The following is a 10,316-nucleotide window of genomic DNA, read 5'->3' on the forward strand; positions in this document are numbered from 1 at the left end:
AGGGTCTCTCTATGCATCTCAAACACAGTACTCTTCCAGTTTTCGGCCTCCCCCGTGCTGGGATTGCAGGGTGCACCACCATGCCTGGCCTCTGGCTCTGCACACTCAGGGTCAGTGTTGGCATTGCCTGTGGTGCCAAGGATTGAAGTCGGGTCCTTGTGCTTGCCTAAGCAAGCACTCAGCCAGCTGAGCTATCTTGCAAGTCCTTCTATGAGCCTCTTAACTTGATGGGTTTTGATGAGAAATCTGCTGTTATTATGATGTATTTTTCTTTAAATGTTATCTGCTTCTTTTGTCTCACAGCTTTTATGATGTTATTGTGCTGAAGTTCTAGGATCTTATTATATCTCTGGGCATAGATTTAATGGGTTGATATTATTTGGCATTCTATATTCCTTAGTGACCTGAATGTCAGAATGTTTCCTCATCTTTGTGAAATTTTCTGCTATTACGTCTCTGCCTATATTCTTTTTATGTCACTGGGGTTGGCTTCTTCTTTCTCATTAATGTGTATTATTCATATGTTGTCCATCTTTGCATCATCTTGCAGCCGTTGAATTATTACTTCCTGGATATTTGTTGTTTTTAAGAGATTTTTCCTCTCCTGTCACTGGCTGCAATGTTGTCTTCAAAGTCTAAAAGTCTCTCTTTACTTTTATTCAAACAGTTTTGCCAAATATTAATGGAGTTTTAAATTTCCTTCATATCTTTGAATATGCTTCATGAATTCTATTTCTTTTCTATATTGTTAATTCAAGGTTTCTATTGTTTTTCTATGCCTTTCTATTTTTTATCAGTGTCTTCTTTAGAAACACTTAGTAATTCTTTTGTTATAGCTTTCATTTTTTTTACCTGGGATATTACTACTTTTTTAAATATTAAATCCATGTGCATTTATTTATAGGTCTTAATACAGCAAAATGTAAATGAAAATTGAGAGCACTTCTCATTAGGCAAGTAACTTTAAAATTTAGTTTGAAGTAAGAAAAAATGGAGTTTCTCCAGACAACATATTTGTATAAAATTTATCTTAACTTTATGGTTTATGCTCTAAGAGTACATTTTATAAAGATCATCAAGAGGGCTCCTTTTATATTTCAATTGAAATGAACATGATAAGTAGAAGTGAATAACTTTCTTTATGTAGTAGCAAAGAGAATCAATAGTCCTTTCTCCAAACTTGGATTTAGCTTCCTCCCAACTTGGATTCACCATAAACACGATCCACAAATGATACTGGAACCTCATCAATAGTATAATTCAATTGCTTTGCTTGAACAATCATCTTCATCTGGAAGACATACCCTTGAATTTTTCTATAAACTTCTATAGAACTTCTCTTTTGTATAATCTGAAGCTTTCTGTTAAATCAGATGCTCCTGGTCTCAAAAGAATCTGAGTTATAAAATCGGCCCCATGGCTGATGATGTTTATTTTCAAATCCAGCCATATACACCTCCATTCCCTTTGTAGAGAGTTCCAGAGACAATATCAAAATTACTCTCCCTTTGCTTTATAATGAATTCCGGAATAAACTTTGGGTGGTGTGAGAGATCAGCATCCATAATAATTATGTAGTTTCTTGTGGCATGCTTCATTCCATGAATATATGCAGTTCAATTTTATCTGATCCATAGATCTTTTCCAACTGTTCAGCAGCATTCCTTTTTCTATCTGGGTTTCCATCATCTCTCGGAGAAGGCCTCTCACCAGCAGCCACATGATGAGAGGCAGGTTCTTTCACTCGTTGTAAGTAAGTAAAAGCACCGAATACTTGTCCCAGGGCAGGGAGTGGCCCTCCGGATCTGGGGGAGACCCAGCTGGCGCTTGACTCGCCATCATGGCAGCCATGGCAGAACTGCCCTGGGAGATTATTTCTGATCTGATTTCCTTACATACTTCTGCAGTTCTTTCTTTTCTTCACTTGCTACCATTTCAGAGATTTAAGGTGTATGGCTTTCAATTTCTTCTATGTTAGCTTCTCCTAGATTTCTTCAGGGTAGGCTCAGGGCCGGAGATTGCATTTTGCTCCTTCATTTTGTCATTTTCTATTTTAGAGAAAATTCCTTATTTTGATTTCCCTGGTACTTTTTTGTTAAAATTTGACTGTAGGTAGCTCTATCACTACAATCAAAGTCTCTCTGTAAAGAGTCTGCTTGTCAGGTATCTCTTCTGTGTTAGAGACTTGTTTTGTTGTGTGCCAGATTTCTCTCTCTCTCTCTCTCTCTCTCTCTCTCTCTCTCTCCCCTACATTTAATGCATTTGATACAAGGTCTCACTATGCAGCTCAGACTCATAGTGATCCTCCTATTTTCAGCTTCCCCAGCGCTAGGATTACAGGCGTGTGCCACCACGCCGACTTGGTCTACAACTCAGCATGCCTTTTTTTTTGAGGGGGGGCAATGCAGCATGTGGGACCAGGGACCAAAACCTGGTCCCTGTGCTTGCCAAATCAGGAGCTTAGTCCACTTAGCTATCTCGCCAGACCATTGCCTTCTCTCTTGAGAATGTGATATTGGTTTCCATTTGACACGATTCTCTGTCCTTTGATATAAGGTTTTGGTAACTTTGTTACCCAAGTGCCCCCCAATGTGATTACATGTGGTTAAACCACATTGTATCTGACTTACAGTGGTGCAATTAGCAATACTAATAACACCAAATGAAATTTGGAAGCTAACAAACTTTGGTAACTAATGGCTTTGTTTTTTTGACTATAGATGAAAGCACAATAGCTATATGACAAAGCAGTTCATAAGTTGGGAATGTATATTTAAATACATTCCCCTGATTTCTGTCTGAGCACCTCCTCTTCACATACTTGGAGTACTCCAGGCACACTAATTCACCTAAGTTACCACCTGCTGCTCTGTTCTGTGAGTATCTTCCCATAGGTCTTAACCTTAGTCTGGGACCCCTGGGCCTAGCAGTATGCCTCAGCTGACTGGAACTGGCCTAAGGCCTCATCCCCTCCTCCCAGAACCATGTTACTGTACTCCACCTGCTGGGCCATGCACCAAGCTCCCCAGCATAGAACGCCAACCACCAGGACACACACTCAAGAACACATTTCTCAACACCACCAAAACACATGACATATAAGAAGACACCTGAATGGCATAGGCCACTGTCCAGCACACATAGGGTCTTTAGTTGGACCCCTGCTACACCCCTGCTACCTTCCAAAAAAAAGTAACTTGGCATGGGCAAAAAATATATATAGAATTTTCCTACCTCAGAATAAGCTACTCAATCAAATTCATATATACTGAAATTAGACTAGTGATTACTAGGGGCTGACAAAGAAACATAAGCTACCATATAATCATTTGCAGACTAAGGTGCAGAAATTTTGGCACAGAAAAAAATGTCAGCAGATAACGGGAATGATTGCTGTTTGACAGTGTGGATGACACTGATCTTAATATTGTTAAAATATTATTTTTATATACATATATAAATGTACACCACAGTTTTTCAAATAACAAGAGGACTTGTAAATAAGGTTGGTGGAAAATTAATGAACATTGAGAACACAAAACGGAAAGCTTTGCATTGCATCATTGGTCCTGGAATCTGGAGTGTCCGTTTGACTCAGAACAAAGGCCAATAGCAGTGGAAACTGATACTTGTGAGGTTGCAGCCAGATCCTCATCTCCTCAGAACTACAGGAAAGAAGACAATAGATGAATCTCATTCCTAGAGAGATTCCCTTCTTTATCGACAGTCACATATATCTATGAACATTTGACTGAGATTACCTGTATTGCTTCTGTTATAAACCATGGGGTCTAATGCTAGGCTTAAGCATTTTCTTTGTGGAGTATAAAGGATGAATTCCAAGAATTAACATTCAGGGTATGGTACCTAAGTAACCATCATAAAAGAACCTGATTATCTCCAGGACTTTTAAATTTCCAGTCTTTTGTACTTGAGATTCTTGTCATCTAAGAACCTGAATCACTTACTAACAAAAATTTCAGTCTCACAAAGGGATCAAACATATCACCTGTATTACAGACAAAACAATAACTCTTCAGAAAAACTATACCACTTTTCCATCATATTTTCAAACAAGTTTATTCTCTCTCTGCCTACAAGCACCCCACATCCTAGGCCAAGTTCAAAAATGTCAGCAAAGGAGCAAAATAAATTAGTTTTTTAAACTATATGATTCAAGTCTTCTAAACTACAGTCCAGAAATATCTCTAACTCCACCTCGACTGCATTTCTAAAATGAACAACTAATGATGTCTGTGGCCACCCAGTGGAAGTTAGAGAAAGACCTTGGCTGTCACATTGGCAAAGATTTCATCAAAGCCAATTACTAACCCTCTGGGAACCTGAAAGGTCAGCACCACGCCTTGCAGTCCAATGAAGCCTTTTTAAACTCTTCAGAATCAATGAAAAAAACCTTGAAAAAAATGCTGCGAGAAGCAACAGCCACAGAGCTGTGGACCAAGGAACGGAAGTCTGGCGAGATGCTGCTCCTGTGCTTGGGTAGTTTTCAGAGGAAATGTACTTGGAAGGGCCCTCAGGAGTTTATGTAAAGATTTTTCTCTCCACATCATTGCTTGGCTTGTAGGAAGCAAAATTTTGGAAGAGAAAAACAATGCTCAACCAAGTGAGTTTTATTCACTTTTATTTCATAGAGTTGAATAAACTGACTTCCTGAATTCTGGTAATTGGGTTTTATTCCCATTATTTTTAATTTTGAATTGAATATAGATCACAGATTTTTGGAAAAAATTATACATGTTTATTCTGAGATTCATTTATACTTTCATAAGAGAGCAAGAAAGTCAATAGAAAATAAAGCCTGAAGCTATCATAGTGTCCTAACTGAAACAACTCATTTTCTTAGCAAATCCAGGATGACAATGAAAACCAAATAAGCTAAAGTGTGCAAATTAGACAATTTCATTCAAGAGATAATGATTTCAATTTCTACTTACCCAATGACCAAGTCCAGAGAAAGATGTGTTCCATGTGTGGGGACAGGAAGAAAGCAATGACCACAGAAGTTCTAGACTAGGTCTCCCTAATCAACCAGAACCAAATCAAAGTACATCAAATTGTTTTTCCAAATTTTTAAGAGATTAATTTGATTTAGCTAAATTGTTTGTCCTAATGTAGTTCTTATCATTGAATTCCTGGCTTGAAATTTAGTGGTTTGCATGGAACTTTATTTGGACTGCACAACAAAAACATTCATAGAAAATGCTGTCAATAATTTGACAAGCTAGATGCTGCAAATAGTGACTGAGGTTATTATAAAACACTGGGGTTAATTATGTCTCTCTAAATATGTTTAATCTCCACACTTAAGTTTGTAAGGCCTTCAACTTACTATATTTCTTAACTTCCATGTTGCCATTAGGAAGTAATAAACTGTGAATTGAACTAAATAATAATTAAACACAAAATCACCCTCTATAGATGGCATGAATCAAAAGAAAACACTTCAGAGATTGGGCCTTACTGAAAATAAAAGTAAATCCCAGTTTTCCTCACAACCACTGAAGTGTAGAAATTCCTAATGCAGACATTTGTATACAGAAATATCTTTGAAAAAAGAAATTTGAAATTATGGGCAGAGATTTGGTGACAGACAGAAGAGTAAAATGTATAAAATACATTCTGTTCTTGGGCAGCATTAAAATTGATTTTCTCTTAAAAGTTGAAGTCTACCCATTTAAATATTTTTGCGCTTTCAATATTTCTACTTATTGAGGACAAAAATAATGTATCATCTTACGTATAGATTATATTCAGAAATGAGAAAATTTATTGTCTTAGCTGGTTCACACTTATGTCTTCACCTTAGGAAACAGAGGACAAACTTGTGTCCCTTTTCATTGCATTGGTAAAAAGTAAGGAACGGAAATTATCTAGAGTTTAATTTTGTATGTGTAAAACCTTCAACAGAAAGTAACATTTATTTAATATGACTAGAACAATATTGTTAATTATGCCAATGAAAATGAGCAAACTTTCATGTTTGTTAGAGCTACAGAACTTAGATATCAATTACGTCAACATTCATTTCTAAGAACACTTTGTTTTATTGTGAAAGTTGTAAAGAATTATCACTAATCCATTGAAATAAATTAGAGAAACCTAATCCCCTATGATTTTTTGAGTATTCATTTTAATGAGAAAAAACAATAAAATAGTAATGAAACAGTTTCAAAACAGGTTAGTAGGACAGGTACAATAATTAATACATTGCATATTATTGTCTTCGTAGTAGCTATTCAGAAGATCAACACATGATATTTTGTCTAAACATTAATACAAACCTTTTTCTCAATAAACAAAAAGAAAGTAGCTGTGTATCTATCTTAACTATCTTCTGTGTGTCAGAGACAGACAGAGAGAGAGAGAGAGAGAGAGAGAGAGAGAGAGAGAGAGAGAGAGAGAGAGAGAGAGAGACCTACAGTGGTTTTCAAAGGAGCAGGCATGCTTCATTGACTGCATATAGCAATACTAAAAAGGAAATGAGGTATTTAAAGAAATGAGATATGTATAATGCAATAATACTGCGATCTTTCTCAGGTGCATCATATGCTCAAAACCTACCATAACTGAGGCAAAGGATGAGAAATGTAACAGAATTCATCCCCTGGGTCTCACCCAAAATCCACAACTGCAGAAACTCTTATTCATTGTGTGTTTCCTGATCTATCTGGCCACAGTGGCAGGTAACACACTCATCTCAGTCACCATTTTCATCAGTCCAGCCCTGGCTTCTCCCATGTACTATTTCCTCTCCTACCTGGCCATCATAGATGGTTTGTACTCCTACTGCATAGCTCCCAAAATGGTCTTGGACTTGGTCTCTGAAAACAGCACCATATCCTTCAATGCCTGCATGACTCAGCTCTTTGCTGAACACTTTTTCGGCGCAGCTGAGATCATCCTGCTCATCACCATGGCCTATGACCGCTACGTGGCCATCTGCAAGCCCTTGCACTATGTGACCCTCATGAGCCGAACTATGTGTGCTTTAATGGTGGGAGCCGCAGCACTCCTAGGATTGGTTCATGGGGGGATACAGGTTTTGTTTATAACCCAGTTACCGTTCTGTGGCCCAAACATCATTGATCACTTTGCATGTGATTTATTCCCAGTCCTGGAGCTGGCTTGCACTGACACTCACAGTCTGGGACCCCTGATCACTGCCAACAGTGGGTCTCTTTGTTTTCTCACTTTTTCTGGGCTGGTTACTTCCTATGTCATCATCCTGCGCTCTCTGAGGACATACAGTTCTGAAGGGCGCCACAAAGCCCTGTCTACCTCTGCCTCCCATGTCATGGTTGTTGTCTTATTTTTTGTGCCTTGTTCATATCTCTACCTGAGACCCATGACCTCCTTTCCCACTGACAAAGTTGTGGCAGTGGTCTTTACCCTCTTAACACCTATGCTGAATCCTTTAATCTACACCCTCAGAAATGAGGAAGTAAAAAAGGCTATGAAGAAGCTCTTGGGTCAAATGATGAAAGGAGATACTGAATAAATCTTGTGATTCATGTAGACTAGAGTTACCTGGTAACTATACAGATTTCATTTCTTCCTTCATGAACAAATTGAGAGTCAATTTTTCTCTCTGCATGAAACTCTTTAATTGACATATAATAATATTTTGGAGTATAAGGTGATAATTCCAAACACATATATAATGTATACTGATCAAATTAGGCAGTGTTTAATAGCTCTTTATTAAGGGAAACTCTATAATCCTGCATTCCAGGGGCCAGGGAGATGGCTCAGTAGACTAGGCACTAGCCTGGAATGTGCAAGGGCCTGAGGTCAATGCCTGGCTCTGCCAAAAAAAATCCTGCATTCTAGTTCTTTATAAAATACACTACATTTTTGTGAACTAGATCCACTATACTGTACTGTAGAATACTAAAACTGTTTCATCTTATTGTCTGCCTATGATCCAGTCTTCCTCGTTTCACTGTTCCATACTCTTTCTAGCTTCTAGTGAACACTTGTGTCCTCTTAGCCTCTATGAGATCAGCTATTCAGGTGTCCACTTAAGGGTAAGAATATGCAAAACTTATACTTCTGAACCTGGCTTATTTTCTTTATCTAATGCTCTTTTATTCCACCTGTGTTGTGACAAAGTTCATGATTTTGTTAATTTTATTAATGAATAGTGTGCTATCATGTATATGTACCATATTTTCTTTATACATAAAGCCTTTTTACTCGTAAAATATAATTATTGTTATTATTATTGTGAGAAAAGTCCCCAAAAGATAAAAAGTACCAAGCACCTGCAAAAGTTACTCTGCTGTCCCTTTTGGAGGTATAAAATAGTTCAACAATATATCTCTGACAACTTTCACACTCTGTGCTGCAGCCAGAAAGAAGCTGTGTTTTAATGCAAAGCAAATGACTATATATGAAAGAATTGTTCGAGACTGGACAAACCTTCCATAGGTGAATTCTTTTGATCTTCCTAATCTAACAGGTTCACAAGTTTTGCTTCCTGCACAGTAGAAAAATTTTCTACTTACAATCACACAGAAAAAGCCCTTTGGCAAACACTCCCACAGTGGTATTTATGCCACTTCTACATTTACATAATTATATATGAAAGAATTGGGACAATAACTAGCTGGAGAAAAAGAAATACAACAGTGTGTCCTATGGAGTTAAGAATAAAGTATCAGAACATTAAAGTTTTTTGTGAGACATGGACAAAGGAACTGCAGGCTGTGACAATGAAAAAGTTGTTAGAGGAAATCCCAACACTATAAGTGTAAGTTAGATAGCTGTGCTTATTATCTTGCCTCCAGCACTATTAACAGTATAAATAAGAATAAGTTGCTTCAATCTCTTCCTGACTCCTCAGCATAAAAGGTCACAATATTGCATACTTTCTTAAGGTTGGATTGCTTAAACTGACACTAAGTGTCAACTAAAAAATTGAGAACTGTATTCCACCACTGGATAAGCTCCAAGGATGTTATAGGGAGATGAGAGATGCCTTGGGCTAAATTTTCTAACAGAGAAATCCAAGAGCAACACTGCTGTCCTGCACTAGCCATGAATCAACAGGATGAGACGTCTGTCCCAAACTCTCTTCACTTCAAAATATGTCCTATGTGCCAACCACGTTTGAGTAGGAGCCACATAACAGTGACTTAACATCTCAATAAGGCTGGTTAGTAGGGGGTTCACATGCACATAAATAGCTGTGTAGTAACCAATGACAAGGACTGTGAGATCCCTGAGCAGCACTGACTGAAAAGCTCTCAAAAACAATGGACCCTCCACCATTTGATACTCTGGAAAAGGAGTAAGACACCAGTGCCCACATCTGAAGGTCGCCCTCTGTATTGTCCTTGTGGTCTTGCTGTATAAAGTCAGTAACATGTCCCACCCAACAATTCCACAGCTGCCTGGGCCTGACATGTCCTGAGTCCTCAGACCTTATTCAGTGCCAGATCTCATACACAATGCCTACAGTGGAACAACAGGTGCTGCACCATAATTCTCTACAAATGTCTACTTTGTGAATCTTCAAAAGTGAACAATTTTTAAAAATTAAAAATCATCATTCAAAAATCTAGCTTCCGAGTGAAACAAAATGAGAAATAAGATAACAGTGGTATTGATAACAAAATGTTGATGGCCATAGTGCTGGTGCTTATGCTGGTGGTGCTGGCGATGATGAGAGTTAATATTTATTAAGCCTTATCTAGGCATTCAGCTGTGTTCTCAAGGAGTAAATTTTGTCTCACACCTCTTTTATTTTATGTGAACTGACAAACCTTAGCTTTTTCTGTAAAGGGAAATTTTTCTGTCATAAATATCTAGGGACACAGGGCGATCATGAGACGAAGACAAAAATAGTACCAGAATTGTTATTCTTTTTTTTAACAATTTCTTTCTTTTTCAAGAGAATAAAGAAGAGTGAAGAAAAACATTAGAAGTGATACAGAATTTCACTAAACAAAATAATAGAATTCAACAATGGTTGCTGCATGGCATGATATTATCTTCAAATTGACATTGTTCCACTGTAGGCATTGTGTACGAGATCTGGCACTGAAAAAGGTCTGAGGACTCAGGACATGTCAGGCCCACGCAGCTGGGGAATCCTTGGGTGGGACATGTTACTGACCTTGTAACATGATATAAACATAAAAAATAGTGGAAAAACATAGAATAAAAATTCTTTTATTTTGAAACAAAAGAAATTTGAACCTGTCGCCTGGTCTAGCTTTCGCACTCTTAATTGGGCGCTCTGTGCGGCACCATGGGGAAGCGGGACAATCGGGTGGCCTACATGAATCCAA

General features: G+C 37.8%; 2 pseudogenes; one reads left to right on the forward strand and one right to left on the reverse strand.

Moving 5' to 3' along the window:
- Positions 1 to 1,139: 1,139 nt before the first annotated feature.
- On the reverse strand, positions 1,140 to 1,851 carry LOC111814556 (annotated as a pseudogene).
- A 4,742-nt stretch (positions 1,852 to 6,593) lies between these two features.
- LOC101568426 lies at positions 6,594 to 7,519 on the forward strand (annotated as a pseudogene).
- Positions 7,520 to 10,316: the final 2,797 nt, after the last annotated feature.

This window comes from Octodon degus, unplaced genomic scaffold (genome assembly GCF_000260255.1).
Source record: "Octodon degus isolate 3935 unplaced genomic scaffold, OctDeg1.0 scaffold00354, whole genome shotgun sequence".
In the NCBI taxonomy this organism is placed as follows: domain Eukaryota; kingdom Metazoa; phylum Chordata; class Mammalia; order Rodentia; family Octodontidae; genus Octodon; species Octodon degus.